Genomic DNA, 20,270 nt, shown 5'->3' with positions numbered 1-20,270 from the left:
GCTTAGAAGTTATTACGGTCTGGTTTTTTGATATTCTGTGTTACTAGTGAACCTATCATTTCAAACTCGATTGTGAAAAGATCATGTTGTCAATAATGAGTCAATCTTTGGTTTATTCTTCTATAACAATCAATCTTATATCAAAAATACCTATGTCAAGTTTGGTCTAGCTGTTCCGCAATGAACATGAATCATACATTCAAATACACCGCTATTTTTATATTAAAAGATTTTTCTTATTTGTTTCAATCAATGTTCTTGATAAATCTTTAATTTAAAAATGCACCAGCTCCAGCAACTTTTAGAAACGTATTTTGAACTCTCCGCTATCAAATCATTATTTTTATTGCTACATCAAGAAGCGGGAGGTGAAAACAAACAATCGATCAAAGCGAATTTTTGAAGTGCTTCTCTAAAAATGTTTTTATGAAAGTCCAAAAATCGCTGGAAATGCAACATTAGCCACAGATATTCCTAAAACATTCTAATAGTAATCGATAACGGTGGTTAATTATGTATGCAGAGTACCGGAAAACGTCGATTTACTTTTCGTAAACTGGAAATCGCCGTGTCGGGCTCCAAAATGGCATCAGACACCGATTCTAAGTTTCTGAGTATGATCTTTTTTCTAGATGGTTATTCCTTTCTTTCCTTTCAATTCTATGACCATCAGCTCTGTGAAAAACACACGTATACCAAGTTTGATTGAAATCGATACAAGCATTCAAAGGTTATGTTGAAATATACATGGATACAAATCTTGATTTTTATATAAAAAGACCATATCAAGCTTGTGTCGGAAACGTTGTTATTATTTTCCACTTAATTGTTATTCATAGACAGGGCGAAAATTAGGCACACATCATATTCCTAAAACAGTGTATAGAGATTCGCCCATCGATATTTTTGTTATAACTAACATGAAATTATTAAAATCACATTCAGGAAATTTCAAATGCCAATAAAAAATACAATATGCTCATAGTTTGAAGTACAATTCATGTACCAGCGTTGAAGATATCATGAGATTTCAAGCTTGAGAGTAGCGAATATAAATTCATCAAAGGTTTTTATTTTTATTCAAAGAAAATTCAAAGTCTTTATTCAAGTCGGTCAATGACTGCTGTTCATCAGCCATGTCGTCTGCGAAAGCTCCGATAGAGCCATCTTGCTCGCTGCGCATGTCGGTGGCTTCGTTTCTGTCGGGTCGTTATTGACAGTTCTTTTTACCTTATGCACTGCTCAGCGTCGCCTCTTGATTTCCACTGTTTAAATGATAGGTGCCGAGCAGCCGATGCTACTCGTGGTTCATCCGCCTCCCCCATGATTCATCTTCCATTTGAACTCCACAGCACCTTCCATTCGCGTTGGTCCTCCACGAGCGTGATTCACCGATCTGATCAATGTATTGTTTAACTGACCGCACTCTTCAGGTTAACTATCTGGTAAATCTAATAGATTGCCTGTTAGAGCTGGTGGGCCTCAGGGGAGTATCTTGGGCCCAATATTATATAACATTTTTACTTCTGATCTTCCTGATTTACCACCAGGTTGTGAGAAATCTCTGTTTTGTGACGATACAAGCATTTCCGCAAAAGGAAAAAGCCTTCGTGTTATATGCAGTCGGCTACAAAAAAGTTTAGATATAGTTTCTTTATACTTGCAGAAATGGAAGATTTCCACTAATGCTTCTAAAACACAGTTAATTATTTTTCCTCATAAGCCAAGAGTTTCATTTCTCAAACCCACCCATAACCACGTTATTAAGATGAACGGTGTGGTCTTAAATTGGTCTGATAAAGTTAAATACTTAGGGCGAATTTATGATAAGAATCTTACTTTCAAGGAGCACATCGAAAATATCCAGTCAAAGTGCAATAAGTATATCAAATGTTTATATCCTCTTATCAACAGGAATTCTAGACTTTGTCTCAAGAATAAATTGTTAATTTACAAACAAATTTTCAGGCCAGCAATGTTATATGCAGCTCCCATCTGGACAACTTGTTGTGCAACCAGGAAGAAGACACTTCAAAGGATTCAGAATAAACTTTTGAAAATGATTTTGAAGCGTCCTCCCTGGTTTAGCACGAACGAGCTACATAGGCTCACTAATGTAGAAACATTAGAAAATATGTCAAGCCAAATTATCCACAAATTCCGACAAAAATCGTTGCAATCCTCAATTGCAACGATTAGCTCACTTTATAGTCAGTAAGATAGTTTTAAGTTTGCTTTAAGTTTTGTTTTATTCCTTTTTCTCCTTGACAAGTAGGTTTAATAATTGTCCTACAATTACATTAACTTAACTGCGAAAGCTAATAACATTATAACATTCAATAATGTAAAAAAGTGGTCAAATATATATATATATATATATATATATATATATATATATATATATATATATATATATATATATATATATATATATATATATATATATATATATATATATATATATATATATATAAATATATATATATATATATATATATATATATATATATATATATATATATATATATATATATATATATATATATATATATATATATATATATATATATATATATATATATATATATATATATATATATATATATATATATATATATATATATATACATATATATATCATAGTATTGAAATGTCACCATTTGTGGCAGAACACACAATATTAATTCTGAATAGATATTAGTACATAAATAAATCATTACAAACATTCCCCCCCCCCCCCCCCATATTAAAAAAAAACAATGTATTGTAGGTGACCGACATTGTACGGCAGTAAATTATATACGAACGATACGGTTTCTGGAGCCGGAACTAGGCACGATTTTGTACTATAAGGCGTCGATGAATTTCTCTGAGGGTGTCGTTATCACCAGTGGTCTAGGCATACGAACTCGTCTACCACCTCGATTTCATTACCACTAATCTGAATTCGGGGCGGGAAGCTGATACTGTCTTCTCTGGAACCTCTTACTTTCATATTCTTATTATGCGGAGTGTTTATCGCCCAATCGTTCGGCTTCAGTCTTCAGTTTTATGTACGGCACCGTCATCTCGTCATCGGGTAAGCCAAAAGAGCTGAACAGATCTTCTGAATATCGTGCTAGTCGTGCCGAATTACAACTTCCAAAATGATATTGAAACAAGCATGATAGTCCCTCATATTGCCGTGATTCCCTTCGAGTTTCGAATAGACGCGAGAGTTACCCCATTACCCGATCATTACATTACCCGATCTATCGTCGACTTGAGCAAACTTTGGTCCATGGTAGCACGGGTACCTCAGAATCCCGCCTGATGTTACCCCACGAACTCCCTCGCAAACAGTGATAGTTGACAGCATAGAATTTGAAAGAGTACCTTGTAGGCGGCGTTCAGCAACAAGATTGCACAGTAGTTACAGCAATTCAGTTTGTCACCCTTGTGGTAGATGGGGCACAAGGCACCCTCTATTCATTCCTCCGGTACTACCTCCTCTTTTCAGATCTTGTCAATAACCTAGCGTAGTGCATAAGCCAGTGTGTCAATAGCTCGCTAGTGAGTTTTCAGCTTCCGCAGCTTTAATGTTTTTCAGCCAGCCAATTTCCTCTTGAACCTCCTGGAGGTTAAACTGAAGCCAACTTCGTCGTCGTCATCTGCCGTTAATGTGTTCGTCTTAGTACTTTCTGCTTTCACATTTTAATCACCTCACACTTGTTCGTGAGAAGGTTGCCGTCCAGGTCCCTTGTATATGTCTTGTGGCACGCAACTTTATATTTGGACTATATTTTCGAGAACTGTTCAGCTTCTCGTAGGACTTTAATGTGTCATTTGCACGGTTCAGATCCTCCATCGCCTCGCGATCTCAATCTTTCTGCTGGCACTTCTTCTTCCGACAGACCGAGTTTTGCTTGTTGCGTGCGCGTTGATAGCACTCCACATTCCCCCTCGTTGGATGATGCAACATTCTCACTCGTGCTACATTCTTCTCTTCCACTAACGGTTTACACTCATCGTCAAACCAGTCGTTTCTCCTGTTTGGAGCCCTTGTACCCAGTGCCGCTTCAATAGTATTACCTATGACTGATCAAATGTCCCTCCAGCCTTCTTCAAGAATAGCTGCGCCAAGCTGCTATTTCATTGTGAGTGCCGTGCCAGCTACTGCGCGTACCCTTGTGCCACTTCGGTACTCTCTAGGTGTTGTTTGTGATATGGTTTCAGGATAACAAAATTTGGCCAGCTTAGTCACTTGATCTAAACTCTATTGAAAACTTGTGGGGCGACGTTAAACGGAAAGTTTATGAAGATATGCCAACAAATACGGAGCAATTTCGGACTGTAGCTCAGCGTGCGTGGTCAGAAATACCCATCACAAGGTGCCAGAAGCTTGTAGATTCAATGCCGTGAAGATTTGCAGCTGTGATAAAAAATAACGGATACACTACAAAATACTAATTCTAACAAAAAGCTTTAAATGATGGAAGCGTTGAACTGTTAGTTAAAATTATTACTTCTGTTTTTGCTTCTATTATGAGAAAAAAACCTCAAATGCTAACTTTTGCGCAGTACACAGGGCAAAGGTTTCACTTTTTTTTTTGACGGCTGTAGAAGTTTAGTGCATATTTTTCACCGCGGTTTCTACGTATTTTTACCTCACAATGAGTTTTCCAACTGGTTTGATGTCTCTGAAAAATCACCAAAAGATTTTCGTCAGTTCCTCACTTTTCACGTTCTTTTACATTGTTATTTCCTAAAGCAATTATAATGTGAAGCATTGTTTATTTGCTACTGAAAGATCTTGCATTGCATTTCCTAGATTCAATTGCAGTAAGCTTGCATTACACCAGATGTGGGAGAAGGGAATTTCGTTATGGAATGCAATAATCTCTTCTTCAATTCTGATTGTCAAAAAGAGCTTCCTTTTATTTACGCACACAATAAAAAAGTGATCCTAAATGGCAGCCTTGAGGGCGAAATTTGAATGGAATTATAATTTCCTGCCATGAAATTTAATAATATGATCAAACTACTTCAAGAGTCCAGACTCAATTCAGCATTGATATTTAGATACGGCCAAATGCCTTGCTGAGGGCCGTTAAGTGAGCTTCAACCTGGTTCCTATTATCCATGTCACGAACAACACCTTGAACCCCTTGAATTACCCATGTATTTTTCGTTAACATATTTTTCTATCAGTTGATTTCTCGTCATCACAAGTTTTCGAATAACGAAACCGATATCTAAGTTCGATTCGATTGATTTGCAGCGTGACAGCTCAGTTAAATTGAATATACTATCCAGAAACGTCGAAGATCCTAATTTGCATACGTTAGCTAGACAAATCAACACTGCGTTAAAATTTTGACAGCTTTTTGTTCCATACATACTTTGTCCAGTTGGTATTTTTCACTTTCCACGCAACTTGTTTCACAAATTGGATAGGGGAGAATAGGCTGTAACCATAACTTTGTTGTTCTTATGCAAGTCAAAAGAATTCCAACCATAGAATGTAGAGTAGAAAGCAAAGCAAGAGCAGTTTAAGCATTATCGCTACAAAAGCTTACAAAGTATGGATTTGTTCAAAAAGTTCACCAGTATAACATGAACCCAAGCGAACGATTCTCCTACACAAACTCAACTGTCTGCCTCCTTTCAACAGGCCCGTTCCGTAATCCCACGTCGCTGGGGGATTTCGATACGCGCGAATATGTTTACTGTCAGGTCTTATTAAATCATGTGACAGATTTGACGATTGTGTCCGATTCATCTCACGACTTGTTTGTCTGCTTCGTAGCATCGCTTGCTGTTGAAGCCGACAGCAAGAGGAAGAAAAAAACTGGTACCAAATACACATGGAGACCAGCGAATAGATTTTTATACAAAACATTTTTACCCTTGTTTCCTCGCGTGTCAATCAATGTTGTAATACATAGTAGTATCGGACATTATCGAAGATTTATATGGAATGAAGCGACAAAAAACTGAACGATCAGTTTTCTAGAAGCAGATCTGATTACGTTGTAAAATTTTGCTACGAAACTTGCTGCATTGCTGAATCTAAGCTGAATGCTAGGAAACTGAATTAACGTGGCTGCAAGTTAATTTCAATAATTGTCGTAAAGGAAAACAACTGTCTGCATTTGCATGATTGATGATATTCATTTAACAAACAACACAAGCTAGTGAAATTTTAAACCATAATTTAACTTTTGAAATCGATACGATGGGAAGTGATTCATCAAAATTCAAGGTATTCCTGTCACGTGTTTATCTCTTTTTGTGGAATGCTGCTCAACATCAACCTAACTTATTAACGTTAGGAAAGCGTTGCTGAACTCGAACATCTTATAAGCAAAGATTGGCGGAAAACGACTAGCACATAAAACTGCGGGTAGTTTCATTACCGATTGGCACCTGCTAAACAATTTCATAACCACCATAAAAAGTGTTTGCTAACCAATAAAACGTCTCACTTAAACTCGTAGCTGAAGTGCTTAATGAATTTATATTACGTGTCCGTTATTACAAGATACAAGCCAATTTTTCAAACGCCGTTTAACAGGCTTCATTAGCATTTTAATTCACAAGAATCGTGTAAAATGCCTTGTGGGGGCACTGTTTATCAGTTGATCTCAAATATTGCGTGTGGCATTTCAGTCTACTATCACTTGCAACATTAGCTATCGCGCCGAACCAAGCTGCAAATACATGCAGCATACGCCGAGAAAACCTACCCTAAATCACAGTACTCTGGCATTATTCGATCCCATGCATGCAGTCGGTTGCTAACCTTCACTGCCGGCCAGCAATCACTGCTGGTGACCACCGAAGTGTTGAAAAATGATTATAATTAAATACGAATAGTAATTGAGCGATAAAAGTACCTGGCTAAAGCTCATTACTACAAAACCCTTTTACCGGGCTCAGGTCGCGCGCGAAATATAATCAATTTGAAACTGCTTTAAAAAAGTGCACCCGTTGGTGGGCAGTAACATGAACGCAGCCAGTCAGATTCGAGTGGAGGTCGGATTTAATCAATTCATTGGTGCAAGTTTCGACCAATTGCTCGATCAACCTGTTTCCCGTTCGGTCCTATTTTTGCCGGGGACTTAACTGATCGATCATTCAACAGATCGAGCATCGTTGGCAGTTTGCAGTTCGAAATCTGTCACTAGGCGGTCCGGCGATCGAACCGACTACCGGTTTATGGCAAAAGTATGGCAAGCTGTCGCTGGAAAATGTTTGACTGTCGGGTATTGAGACATCAGTGATAAATTAACGGTGGCCCGCTACACGGACTTAGAGAGTCTCTACGCCCTCCTCTTGTGGAGAAACTTAATCGCATCAAGCGGTACGAACTAAACCGTCAGATTTTACCATAATTGGCATCCTGTCAGGGTCGATGACGTACCGTATTTGTTTTTCGATAAATTTGCTAACGTTTGGACAGCACCCACGAATGCTTTAAACATGTTAAGCCGTTATTCGAATAGCTTTAATCCACAACTTGACTGAGCTCAGTTTAACATTTTTTGCTTTATTTTTTGTCACTTGTTGAAAAACACCGTAACGATGGAGTTCAAAGGGTAAGTTCCTAGTTCAGCAACATTGCCGGCATCGCAATCATTTTCTATACGGTTTGCTCAACCCCATAATTTAAAGCCGTTTCTTCTTACATTAGTGATAGCCACAAGGAAGAAATCAAACCAGACCGTGATATTTTGTGGCGATTCGTGATATGTGAGAGACGAAACAGAAATCTCCAGCATCAGAACACCGATCTAGACGGCGAAACATTCAAACATTTACGGCAAGGTGGGCGGAAACCCCCCGAAGGAAAACCAGCAATTTTTCGAAAGAGAAGCGTGCAAAACGATCGTATGCCGTATGTCTGGTGATTTATGAATTCCTTAAATACGACACGAGAAGGTAGAGAGATGTGTTCGAAAACATATTGCTGCTGGACCTAGTGTAGGTATATATCGAAATAATCGAGTTCGAATATGATCGTCAGCCAACATGCTGTAAATGACGCTGTTAACCGCTAGCAGTGCAGCTCTGCAATTGGGCGATTCCTCTCTACCAGCCGAACGAGTGGTGGTAGATTTATGATGGGAAAATAATAAATGAAATTACTTGAACACCCAGCCATCACCCTCTACAACAGCAACAGCATTCGGATCGGGAAAGAGGCCCGGTTATGAACGGGGCAAATCCACGGAATGGGCCATAAATCTTGCGACCGTGTTCAACTGCCATTCGAGTTAGAGTGAGAAGCCCGCACTACGTTGCAATTTCTGTATTTAGTGAAACCCTCCCAAACGCCACTAACGAAAGATTCTGCCTGTAAGGCGCCGATGAACGACGACAGATTCCATTCATTCGATAGACGTGAACTCAAACCTTAACCTTGCGTTATAAATGAACGCCGCTTCGTGAGAGATGTTTTCAAAGAAAGACTACGATCACAAAGTTATGTGAGTACAGAGGTAAATTTCACTATAAACAAACAGGGTTTCATTAACACTAAACCCAATTAACAAAATTGGTGATATCATAGTTATATAGTGCTTGTTTCGGTTGTATTATGCACTATGAATTTTTCATATAACTAATTTTGTTATTAGGGAATTTGTTATATTGGGTATTCGGTCTTTTTAGGCTGTTCTTAAATAGTCTCTGGAGTCAATTTTCGACCAGTAAGCATCATCCCGATTTCGGATATACCCATATTGGGTGCTAATCGGTCATTTCAGGTTGTTTTCCAGAAACAGGAAGTCTCCATCTTGGATTTCAAAATGGATCCTGAAGTCAATTTTCGACCTCTTGGCATCATTCTTATTCCGAAAATACCCATTTCGGATTCAAAAATAGCGTCTGAAGTCGATATTAAGCTTCTGCACATCATCCCGATTATTTTAAGCTGTTTTCGGAAAACTTGGTAGAAAATGTGTGTTTCATGTAGATGGACTCCACCTCCCCCTTCAAAAGAAGGGAAGGGTGTTGAACCATCATAGAAATATTTATTGTGTGCTAAGATCCTCACACTCCAATCAGAGTTCCATTTTGCTCTATAAATTCTCGAGTTATGCAGAATTTTATTTGATTTGTGTGGGGTCGCCTTCTTTCAGAGAAGTGAGGTATATCTAACCATCATAAAAACATTTATCGTACCCAAAATTTCTCATATGAAAAATATAGCTCCATTTGCTTCTCGAGTTATGCAAATTATTATTTCCATTTGTTTGACAGACAAGTGAGGAATTCAGAACTACCATAGAAACATTCCTCTCGAGTTATGCAGAAATTTATGTTTCATTTTTATTCTTTTTCCCAGAGAGCAGGGATCTCGAATCACCATTAAAACCTTTCCCGGTCCAAAAATCTCTGCATATAAGTTTTCACAGCCAACCAGTTCAGTAATTTTTAAGTCTACAAGGATCAGACAGACAGAACTTCATTTTTATATATTTAAATTCATAGATTCATTCTGTTGATTCATTGATGCACAATTTATCAATCGGCGAAAAATTAATCGTGAAATCAAAGTCAACCAATTTCCGAAGTATCACAGACCTCGAACAAATAGTAATTAATTTTTGAATAAATAGATAAATTAAAAATAGTAAGTTAATCCACTCAGAAGCCAACATATAAGGTTCGAAATAGGGTAAGGGTTTAAAGAAAATGTGATAGAGATCATTCAAGATCAGGTTTCACTCACGAGAAGAAAAAAGCAAAATAGCTAACAACTTGGAATATCTTTTATCTTAATCTTAATTCTCTTTCGGAAATCTAACCGTCATAAAAAAAATTTATCGATTGAAGACAGACGCTTTTTTTTAACTATTCACTATATTTTTTGAGTCCAGTAAGCATCTGGTGAAAGGGAAAAACTTCTCCCCAATTTCGTAATTCATTAATTTGGCAAAAAAATATTAATAAACGTAGCTTATTTGAATGAAATTTCTGTAATCTCGTACATTTCAATGCCTTTTTAATCAACCATCAGTAAAAAAATTTCAAGCCAAATAAAACACAAAACTTAAAATTACCAGAAAAACAAATTTTCAAAGCCTTTGCAACTACGAACTTTCTTGAATTTGTATTTTCTTTATAATCGGAATGAACAATATGATTAGCAAGCTCCTTTTTTTGTTCACACAACATTTATTCGACACGGCACTATATAAAATATCTTCAAACTAACTATAGTAAAGCTTTCCATAGACTTGACTTGAACAAAAATTCAAAAAAAAAAATACTTCTGGTCTTGATATTTAAAAAAATCAAATTATATTTAGATGAGATAATGGTGCCATTTTAGCAAAACAAGTGAAAAACAAAGATTGCTCCTCTATTTCTATTGGGAGCGAAAAAAAAATGCTGTTCACTTCAGTCATGAAATAGACGAAGTAATAGCAGCTGTGATATCACCTTTTTGCCTGCTCTCACCTCGAATTTACTCAGACAGCGCTGTTTAATTTGCAATTATTAAGTAGCTAATTATTTCGACAATTTCGCAGCTACTAACAAGTTGCGGCGTCATTTTATTGCAGAGTTGAAAATTAACCAATCAAAATTAGTGGAGTTAGTTTTCACTATGATCTCATTAACACTTGGAAAACGTTGTTCGCGTAACCAATTTGGCAATTCCGACGCTCACTAATAGAGTATATTTTTTTATGAATCGAGTTTCCATTTCAAAAGAATAAAAATGGCATTTTCATCCATCGTATTGCTGCAATGAACCAAAAGAATGATGATGTTTAGGAAGTTTCATTAGGATTTTTTAAGTAATACTATTAGTAAAAATGTTTTTAAAAATGATGCATTTTAGAGCACAATTTGCCCTTACGATTACAGCTCTATGCTCTATTTCCAGGCAGTGATAATGGAATCAAATATTCGAAAAATACAGTATATTTTTCAGTGGAATGCTTCTATACGTATTAATTTCATACAGGAACTCTTCTCGTGCGAAGTATTTACTTTTAAGTTGGAATTATTGGTGGAATGCGAAGGCCTGTTTTGTATCATGATCGGAACAACAATGAATCATGTTCGAAGCAGCTTATTTCTGAGGCTTCACCGCTTCATTTCGCCCTTGCTTGATTTAGTGATGTATTCCACGCAGGTACAATTCATGGAAAAGTTTTTGTTAGATTTTTTTTTTTTTTGAGGATATCCGTTTTGAAGTGTTAAGAAAGGTTTTAGGCAATCAAATTTGCTACCTAAAATAAAAAAAAACATGAATTCAAATGGATCTGAAATAAAGTTACTGTTCCGAATATGATACATTTTACCCTGTTCCGATCATGGTACAGGTTCTATGGTCAGATTAAACGATATATTTGAATGAATTCACGTCGAATTTGCTACAAATTATTGTTTCTGTAAACTAGGCAGTTATATTGTTTCGATAAACGTAATTTGTTTATGCTTTCATGCGATATAAATAGTGTAAGTGTGACATGAAAATCTATAGACCTATTTACGTACGAGTGTGTTAGTGCCACCCGTTGAGAAAAAAATAAACAAGCTGCTGTTTTGTTTGCAATGCTACATTTCGAGCAGTTGGAAATATTAAGTTGATCACTTATTGTATGTTTCAAACTCGGTTCTGAACATACTTTTTATCCGTGACCAGGAATCTGAAGAGCCTGGTAACGTAATCGGCAAAAAATGTCAAAAAAATACAAAAAGTTGAAACAACGAGATGCGATGATTTACAATTTGGAGGAAACAAAAGCTACTTTACACGACTGCAATGGAATATAGAAAATTACGGAGATGGTTTGAGTCCCGGATTTAAAGGGCTTCTCTTTTGTTAACAGTGATGACGTAGAAGTCAAAAAACAATACCCAAAAATAAATGTTCGGTACATTTTTTGCCTTTCTCCTAGAAAGGAATAGCAATCACTGGAAAAACCGAAGGTATAAAAGTGGTCCCAATGGCCGAATGTCATATACCACTCGACTTCTTTCGACGAACTGAGCATTTTCTGTATGTATGTATGTATGTGTGTATGTGTGTATGTGTGTGTGTGTGTATGTGTAACTTTTTTTTCTCACTCACTTTTCTCAGAGATGGCTGGACCGATTTTCATGAAATTAATTGCAAATGAAAGGTCTAGTCGCGCCAAAGCACAGTGTTTTATTTTGCCGTTTTCGTGCGATTAATTAAATAGCGTTTCAAATGTTGATTATAGCCATAATGTATGCTCGGAGAAGTTTCAAGATATTCAAAAATACATCTTTAGATGAAAGAAGACGAGTGATCAATCCACCTATAAGTGAGATAGAAAATTTACTTTTTTATCAGATTGAGATAGACGCATGGTGTCTTCGGCAAAATTTTAGGTTATTTCAAAACAATAAACTTTGCCGAAAACATAATGTTTCTATCTCTTATATATTACGAGCAACATAAAGTTTTCTATGAAGAGGTACTGAAAATCACAATTTTCGTTATAACTTTTTTCTCAGATTTTTCCGAATTTTCAAACCTTCTACAAAGTTATCAGTCATCCAAATACGCATGTTTATGCTGAACATAGTTATTTTTTATCTCCTAAAGTAAAAAAGTTATATGACATATTTCGATATTTTTGGGGATATTTTCACCTCAACCATCTCAAAATTACGCAATTTTACGCACGTGGCAGTTTCATACGATGAAATAACTATCTTCAGACTTTCAATTTAAGGTACACACTCAAGTATGTAAAAGTATGTAAGCAGCCTTTTTGCCTGTGTTTCAAAGCTATTTTGTGCCGATTTTTGTATACAAATATTTAAAAATAAAACAGTTTTGAATTTCGAAGGTGGCCCTAAACGATATTGAGCTAAACATGCATGCATGCTTTGATAAGGTTACAAGAAATGAAGAAAATGTTAGAAATAGATTAACTAAAATTGAGTTTTTTCTTAATTAAGTTATATACTCAGTATTGTAAGCGTGGATGCAAATAGTAGCTTTTTTCAAATTCAATTTATTCTTTTTCCCCGATTTAAAAAGGGGCGAGCAGAGATTTCGCGTCTTCCGAAAAAGTTTTAATGTCCGCTTCTGGCCACCCACGTGCTTCTGTGATAACAGGATCTGATGAAACGAGCAACCAATGCAGAAGATCCTCGTTAGCGCTTTTGCGGGATATCTTCCTAGTATGATATTCTCGATATCTGAAGATAAAAAAATGTACATATACAGAGAAATGGAAATCAAACCGAAATATTCACCGCTTCCCTTCTTTGGTTTTAGCCTTCTGAGCCTCTTCAGAAAAAATGCCCTATGGGGACCAAGAAGAGCTTCATTACTGCCGAACCATGATTGATCTACATAAATTATTGGTAACTCTCAGCGAAGTACTAAGTGCTTGAATTATTGACAAAGGTTTACCTGTAGCTGTTGCTAATGATTCCGCCATTTTTCAATGCTTACAAATGTATCCGAGAATATTTCTTGACTTCTGTCCAGCTAACGATAACTGTAACCTCTCAGCACAGAGAGCACGATTGAATATTTTTTTGCAGTAAAAAGCATGCAACAGTCTACTATTCTGCAATTAAAATTTAGTTTGCGTAGATATTATAAAGACTATTGCGCTGAGTATTTTTAAAATTACATACTACTATAAATCAATCGAAAAGGCTGCTTACATACTCTTACATACTAAAGTGTGTACCTTTAATTGAAAGTCTGAAGATAGTTGTTTCATCATATGAAACTGCCACGTGCGTAAAATTGCGTAATTTTGAGATAGTTGAGGGGAAAATATCCCCAAAAATTTCATAATTTTTTTACTTTAGGAGATAAAAAATAACAATGTTCAGCATAAACATGCGTATTTAGAAGACTGATAACTTTGTAGAAGGTTTGTAAATTCGAAAAAATATGAGAAAAAAGTTATAACGAAAATTATGATTTTCTGTACCTCTTCATAGAAAACTTCATGTTGCTCGTAATATATAAGAGATAGAAACATGATGTCTTCGGCAAAGTTTATTGTTTTGAGATCACCTAAAATTTAGCTGTAGACACCATGCGTCTATCTCAATCTGATAAAAAAGTAAATTTTCTATCTCACTTTTAGGTGGATTGATCACTCGTCTTCTTTCATCTAAAGATGTATTTTTGAATATCTTGAAACTTCTCCGAACATACATTATGGCTATAATCAACATTTGAAACGCTATTTAATTAATCGCACGAAAACGGCAAAATAAAACAATGTGCATAGGTTGCTATTGAATTTCATTGTCATCGGACTTTTAGTTTAGAGGTTATGTATCAAAATGTAAAAATCACGAAATATCAATATCTCAGAAACCACACAACCGATTTCAATAAAACTGGTTTCAAATAATTGGACTGTCCCCAGAACCCTTAGCTTTTGAATTTCGTTATGATTGAACATATGGTTCAAAAGTTATGTAAAGAAGAGTTATCCTGAGGTTGTTTAAACTCACCCATTTTTCTCAGTGATGGCTGAGCCGATTTTCACAAAATTAGTGTCAAATGAAAGGTCTAGTTGCCCCATAGGTTGCTATTGAATTTCATTGCAATCGGATTGTAACTGTGTCCGTTGTTCATTAAAATGTGAAATGACATAATGAAAGTAAACATATTGACTTTCTCCTAACAATCACTGGCTAAATAAAAGGTAGAAAAATGATTGAAATGGCCGAATGTCATATACTACTCAACTCAGTTCGACGAATCGAGCATTTTCTGCATATATGCATGTATAGGTGTATATATTTGTGTGTGGGTGTGTACGTGTGTATGTGCACCTTTCTTTCGCACTCACTTTTCTCAGAGATGGTCTGACCGATTCTTTCTATCTTGGTGTCAAATGAAGGGTCTATTTGCCGCTTAGGTTGCTATTGAATTTCATTGTAATCAAACTTTTAGTTTTGGCGCTGCGTCAGAATGTGAAAAACGCTCTTATATCTCAGAAGCTATGAACATAGTTAAATTCAAATAAATGGGCTTTCAAACCCTTAAACAATGAATTTCATAATGTTTAAACATGTGGTTTGAAAGTTTTAGAAAGAAACGAAATCCGCAGACTGTTTAAAACTATAGCTACAATCAAAATATGTGGCCTCAACATCATTTAAATTTAATATTGTACTATTTCAATATTTGCGGCCTTGCTCGGGATTGAAGTTGAAATTAAAAGTCATTTCCATCATTTCACTATATGCCTTTCTCCTAGGAAGGTATAGCAATCACTGCAAAAACTAAAGGTATAAAAGTGCTTAAAGGTATAAAAGTGCTCAAGGTATAAAAGTGCTCAAAATGTCGTATACCACTCGACTCAGTTCGACGAGCTGAGCATTTTCTGCATGTGTGTGTGTAACGCTCTCCCGATCTCACTCGATTTTCTCAGAGATGGCTGAATCTATTTCAATGAAATCAATTGCAAATGAAAGGTCTAGTTGCCCCATAAGACCCTATTGAATTTTATTGTAATCTGATTTCTAGTTCAGAGGTTATGTATCAAAATGTGAAAATCACGAAACATCAATATCTCAGAAACTACACAACCGATTTGAATAAAATTGGTTTCAAATGAACGGGCTACCTAAAAACCCTCTACTTTTGAATTTTATGAAGATTGAACATATGGTTCAGAAGTTACAGAAAGAAACGAGTTCTGGGGACTGTTTAATCTCACTCATGTTTCTCAGAGATGGCTGGACCGATTTTCATAAAATCAGTGTCATATGAAAAGTCTTATTGCCCCATAAGACCTCAATGATTTTTTTCGCGAACGGATTATTACTTTTCCTGTTATGTTTAGAAATGTGAAATCCAGCTACGAAAAGAAACATATTCTGATGACTACTTGGGCTCACTCACTTTTCTCAGAGATGGTTGACCCGATTCCCACAGAATTAGTATCAAATGAAAGGTCTAGCTGCCTCATAACACCCTATTGAATTTCAATGTAATCGGTCTGTTACTTTGTCTGTAATGTATCAAAATATGAAAATCACGAAACTTCATTATCTCAGAGAGTACACAACCGATTTGATCAATAGTATTATCAGATGAATGGGCTAGTTAAGGGTTAACTGATGAATTATGATTGAACACGTGGTTTCAAAGTTTGGCTCCCCCATACGTTCCCTTTTCATTTGATTGTAATCAAACTTAAGCAACAGTTATGTTTTAATTTGTAAAACAACGAAAGTTTATTATCTCAAGTATTACACGACTTATTTGAACATAACTAGTGTCATACAAACGAGTCATCTCTCAAACTTACAAATAACAAACTTCATAAAAATTTGATATACTATTCAAAAGTTTTGTAAAGAAAAGAAATTCAAAGGCTATTCAACACTATAGCTGCTTTGATCAATATATATGGCCTCAAAATGATTTAAATGTGGTATCGTACTATTTGAACGTTCCCGGTATCGCTCGTGATTAAATTGTTCGAAATTAAGAGTCTGAAGCACTAACATTACGTCAAATTCATATTTTATACTTAAATTACAACATCAATATTTTAGAACCCAAAGAGTGAATATACCTTTTTGGATTTAAGCATTCATGTAAATCTATTTTTACAAATAATTAGTTTGAATGAGAAAGGCTGAGTCTGACCGCTAGGTGGATTAATTTAGGTTTTCAAGAAATTTTCACAAGTTATGACAGTTTACGGCTGAAAATGCCTACCTGCGTCGTTAAACAATGCGGAACACAATTCCAAATGGCATTTTTATGTTTTTGAAGATCTACGTCACAACTCCAACACGTGCTTCTGTTTACCTTTTTTCGTTACTAATACTCTTCTTCTTCCTCACCTTTGTATATCTCATTGACACGGCTGTACACTAGGGTGTCCCAAAAAAATCGATGTTGAAAAAGTCAAGGGACTCAGCCCTAAATTGAAATATAATGTTATTTATAGCATTTTTGTAGAGCATTTCGACTTTCCAAAAAAGTGTTTCAGGTTGCCCAAACGTGATTTATGAAAAAATGACTTTTTTAAGCTACAAACCCATTCTATTGCACTTTTTTCAATTCTGTTCGATTCCTAAATTTTTCCATATTTTTTTTTGTGGGGTTGCTTTTGAATATTTTTCATGGTTCAGTTGGGCATTGCATTCAGTTTTTTGACTCCCAGAGCCCATTAAACATCACAAAAAAATTAATTTTTCTGATATTTTTTAGATAAAGCCCTTCAAAACACACATTGAAAAAAAAATTTAATCAAGAACTGAAGTTTTCATTGCAAAGTGGTATTTACGATGAAAATTAACATGAAAAAAGATACTTGATATCTTATCGGGGAGCTGAGATATTGGAATTTTTATATGTGATGGAAAACTATGCATTTTACAAAGTATGTTAAATAACTGTTTTATTTTGGGAAATAAAAAATAACAATTTTCAGAAAACAAATGCATTTTTGGATGGCTGATAATTCAGTAGAAGGTTTGAAAATTCGGAAAAATCTGCGAAAAAAGTTAGAAAGAAAATTGTCGTTTTTAGTGCCTTCTAATAGAAAACTCAATGTTGCTCGTAATACGTAAGAGATAGAAACATGATGTCTTCGGTAAAACTTCTTATTTTAAGATAACCTAAAACTTTGTCGAAGACGCCTTGCGTCTATCTTATTCTGACTAAAAAGTAAATTTTTTATCTCACTCATTGGTGGATTGATCACCCATCTTTCTACATTAATATATGCATTTTTGAATATCTTGAAACTTCTCCGAACATACTTAATGGCTATAATCAACATTTGAATCACTATTTGGGAAATTATACGCACAAACGGCGAAATAAAACACCGTGCAATGCAATATCTTCATTGTGGCATTTTTGACAAAATGCATAGTTTTCCATCACATGTAAAAACGCCAATATCTCAGCCCTCCAATAAGATATCAAGGATCTTTTTTCATGAAAATTTAAGTCTTGAATCCCGCTTAGCAGTCTTGATCAAAAAATTTTTTTATATGTGTTTTGAAGGATTTTATCTAAAAATTATGAGATAAATTCTCTATTTTGTAATGTTCAATGGGCTCTGTGAGTCAAATAATTGAATGCGATACTGAATCAAATCATGCAAAATATTCAAAAACAACCCCACAAAAATAAAAAAATATATGGAGAAGTTTAGGAATCGAACAGATTTGAAAAAAGTGCAGAAGAGTGGTTTTGTAGCTTGCAAAAGGCTTTTTTTCATAAATCACGTTTGGGCAACCTGAAAACGATTTTTTAGAAAGCCGAAATGTTCTACAAAAATGCTCTAAATAACATAATCTTTCAATTTAGGGATGAGCACCTTGACTTTTCAACATCGATTTTTTTGGGACAGCCTACTGTACACGTTTACTAGTGTGCTTAGGTGAAAAGTCAATTATCTCTATATACCATGAAAATAGTCTAAATTGTCCCGATCATGATACATTACCTTATTTGCTGACATTTTCAATATAACGATTGTGAAGAGTAAGAAAAATTGATCCTTACGGATGTTCTCGAATTTGTTTTCTAGTTTGACTGTGGCAATATGAGACCGTTATAACTGTGGCAGTATGAGACCGAGCCATGCAGTGGAAACTTCTCGTTTTGTGATTGTCTGGAAGACCGTTTTAAATATCGAAAATAATAGCGGTCCCAGAATTGATCCTTGCGGGACGCCGCTTGTTACATCAGACATGTCAGACTTAGCGTTATCAAACTCTATATATTGTGATCGACCCTTCACGTTAATCAATCTATTTTCATCACCTGTTTCACCGCGATAAAGAAACCTTTCTTTTTTACCATTTGAAGCTCAACGTCCCTTGGCTTCAAGTCATAAGAATGTTTATTGTTTTTTAAGCATTCTCAAAGCATACAGTCGTTCAGATATAGCTTGACGGGTAACTTCTAATACCGAAATAAGCTATTCCTGTATTTGGCATGGATTCTCATCGAGTAATTCCTCCATTTGAGCGTCTTCAAAGGTTTTCGGCCTTCCTTCACAATTGATTCACAATTGAGTGATTTTCATAAACTATGTACATTAAGCCGAAACGTTTATGTATCATTTTAACATAATCGATGTTTTCTTTTGTCAATTACAACTTATCACTAAAATACCGACAAATTTTTCGGTTGCATTTGGCAGTATGGCAAGTGAAGAGAAAAGTACTTACTCTAAACGTCATGCAATACCACCGTATCAAATCAACTTTTAATTTCATCCGAATCGTGTCTTTTATACTTTTTCGTCATCCACGCCGTGTTTGCAGTTATTCTATAACGAAAAAAATACGCTGCACTTGCACGCGGTTCACTTTCAGTGCTTTATCTCGTTCCGCGATATGACCTCTCACGCAGCCTCTGCAGTGGATGGAATCCGTTGGTAAAATCACTTCACGTTTCAACTCTTGAGGCCTCCCTCGAGCGAATTCTTTTTTTTTTTATCGAACCACCTCGTTTTCTAGATGTAAAATACACTCTTGAATTTACCAGCCACGTAAATACCTGATGCTTCGCCTGATACACTTTTATTGAGCATGTTCATATGCTTCACCTTTGATCTTCCACACTTATCACTCCCTCACTTGATCTAGAAGAAAACTCAGCTTACGTTTCCTCCAATTTGCGATTTCCGCGCATTGCTCCCGCCGCTCAAAAAAGTCGGTGTAGATTCCCGAAATCCGTAAAAACACAGCAAATGCACACTACAAGCGGACCACACTCTAGCATTGTTCAGACAGGATTGTTCGCAAAGTTACGAAAATAAACAAAACGGCTTTCAAAACTAAATCAACCGTCCAGATTGGTTAACGTCTTGCGACTATCTAAGGAACAGAAACTCGATGACTTTTCTTTGAGCTGCTCCTTTTTTGACCAGCCGTGCTCCTCTCACGGTTGAGCTGTTGAACTACGGAACTCATTCTCAGCTAAATAGCCGCTCTTCGGCTACACAACAGCTCAATCGTTCAGACTAAACTTGAAACGATCCTCTCTCGCCTTGCTGTAAACGAAAACAAAACATTACCAACTGCGGCCGGTAACCGGTAGCACGTGATTCTTGACAGTTAAGAAAATGTTCTCGGTAAAAGAGATAAGATATCTAATCGTCGAATAAAAATAACGACACTGCCTGAATTGTCCAGTTTTCGATATACTGGGTATTAGAATGTCATTTTAAACCGTGTGAAATAAGAGATGATAGATATCTTCAATACTTATTCGAGAAAGCTTTAATTTCGAACTGCGAAACTATCTTTGGTACTGAACCGAACTATTAAAA

At 35.8% G+C, this 20,270-nt stretch overlaps 1 protein-coding gene across 2 annotated transcripts in view; it reads right to left on the bottom strand.

The window, feature by feature from the left end:
• Window positions 1–19,802, bottom strand: part of LOC129730168 (myosin-I heavy chain) — a 233,401-nt gene extending 213,599 nt beyond the window's left edge. For both annotated transcript variants that reach the window (XM_055689272.1, XM_055689273.1), the window contains exon 1: window positions 19,165–19,802. The gene's annotated coding sequence lies outside the window, so the exon portion shown is untranslated. The remainder of the gene's footprint in view (window positions 1–19,164) is intronic.
• Window positions 19,803–20,270: the final 468 nt, after the last annotated feature.

This window comes from Wyeomyia smithii, chromosome 3, assembly GCF_029784165.1.
Source record: "Wyeomyia smithii strain HCP4-BCI-WySm-NY-G18 chromosome 3, ASM2978416v1, whole genome shotgun sequence".
NCBI lineage: Eukaryota > Metazoa > Arthropoda > Insecta > Diptera > Culicidae > Wyeomyia > Wyeomyia smithii.
This window is presented reverse-complemented; position numbering and strand designations above follow the sequence as displayed.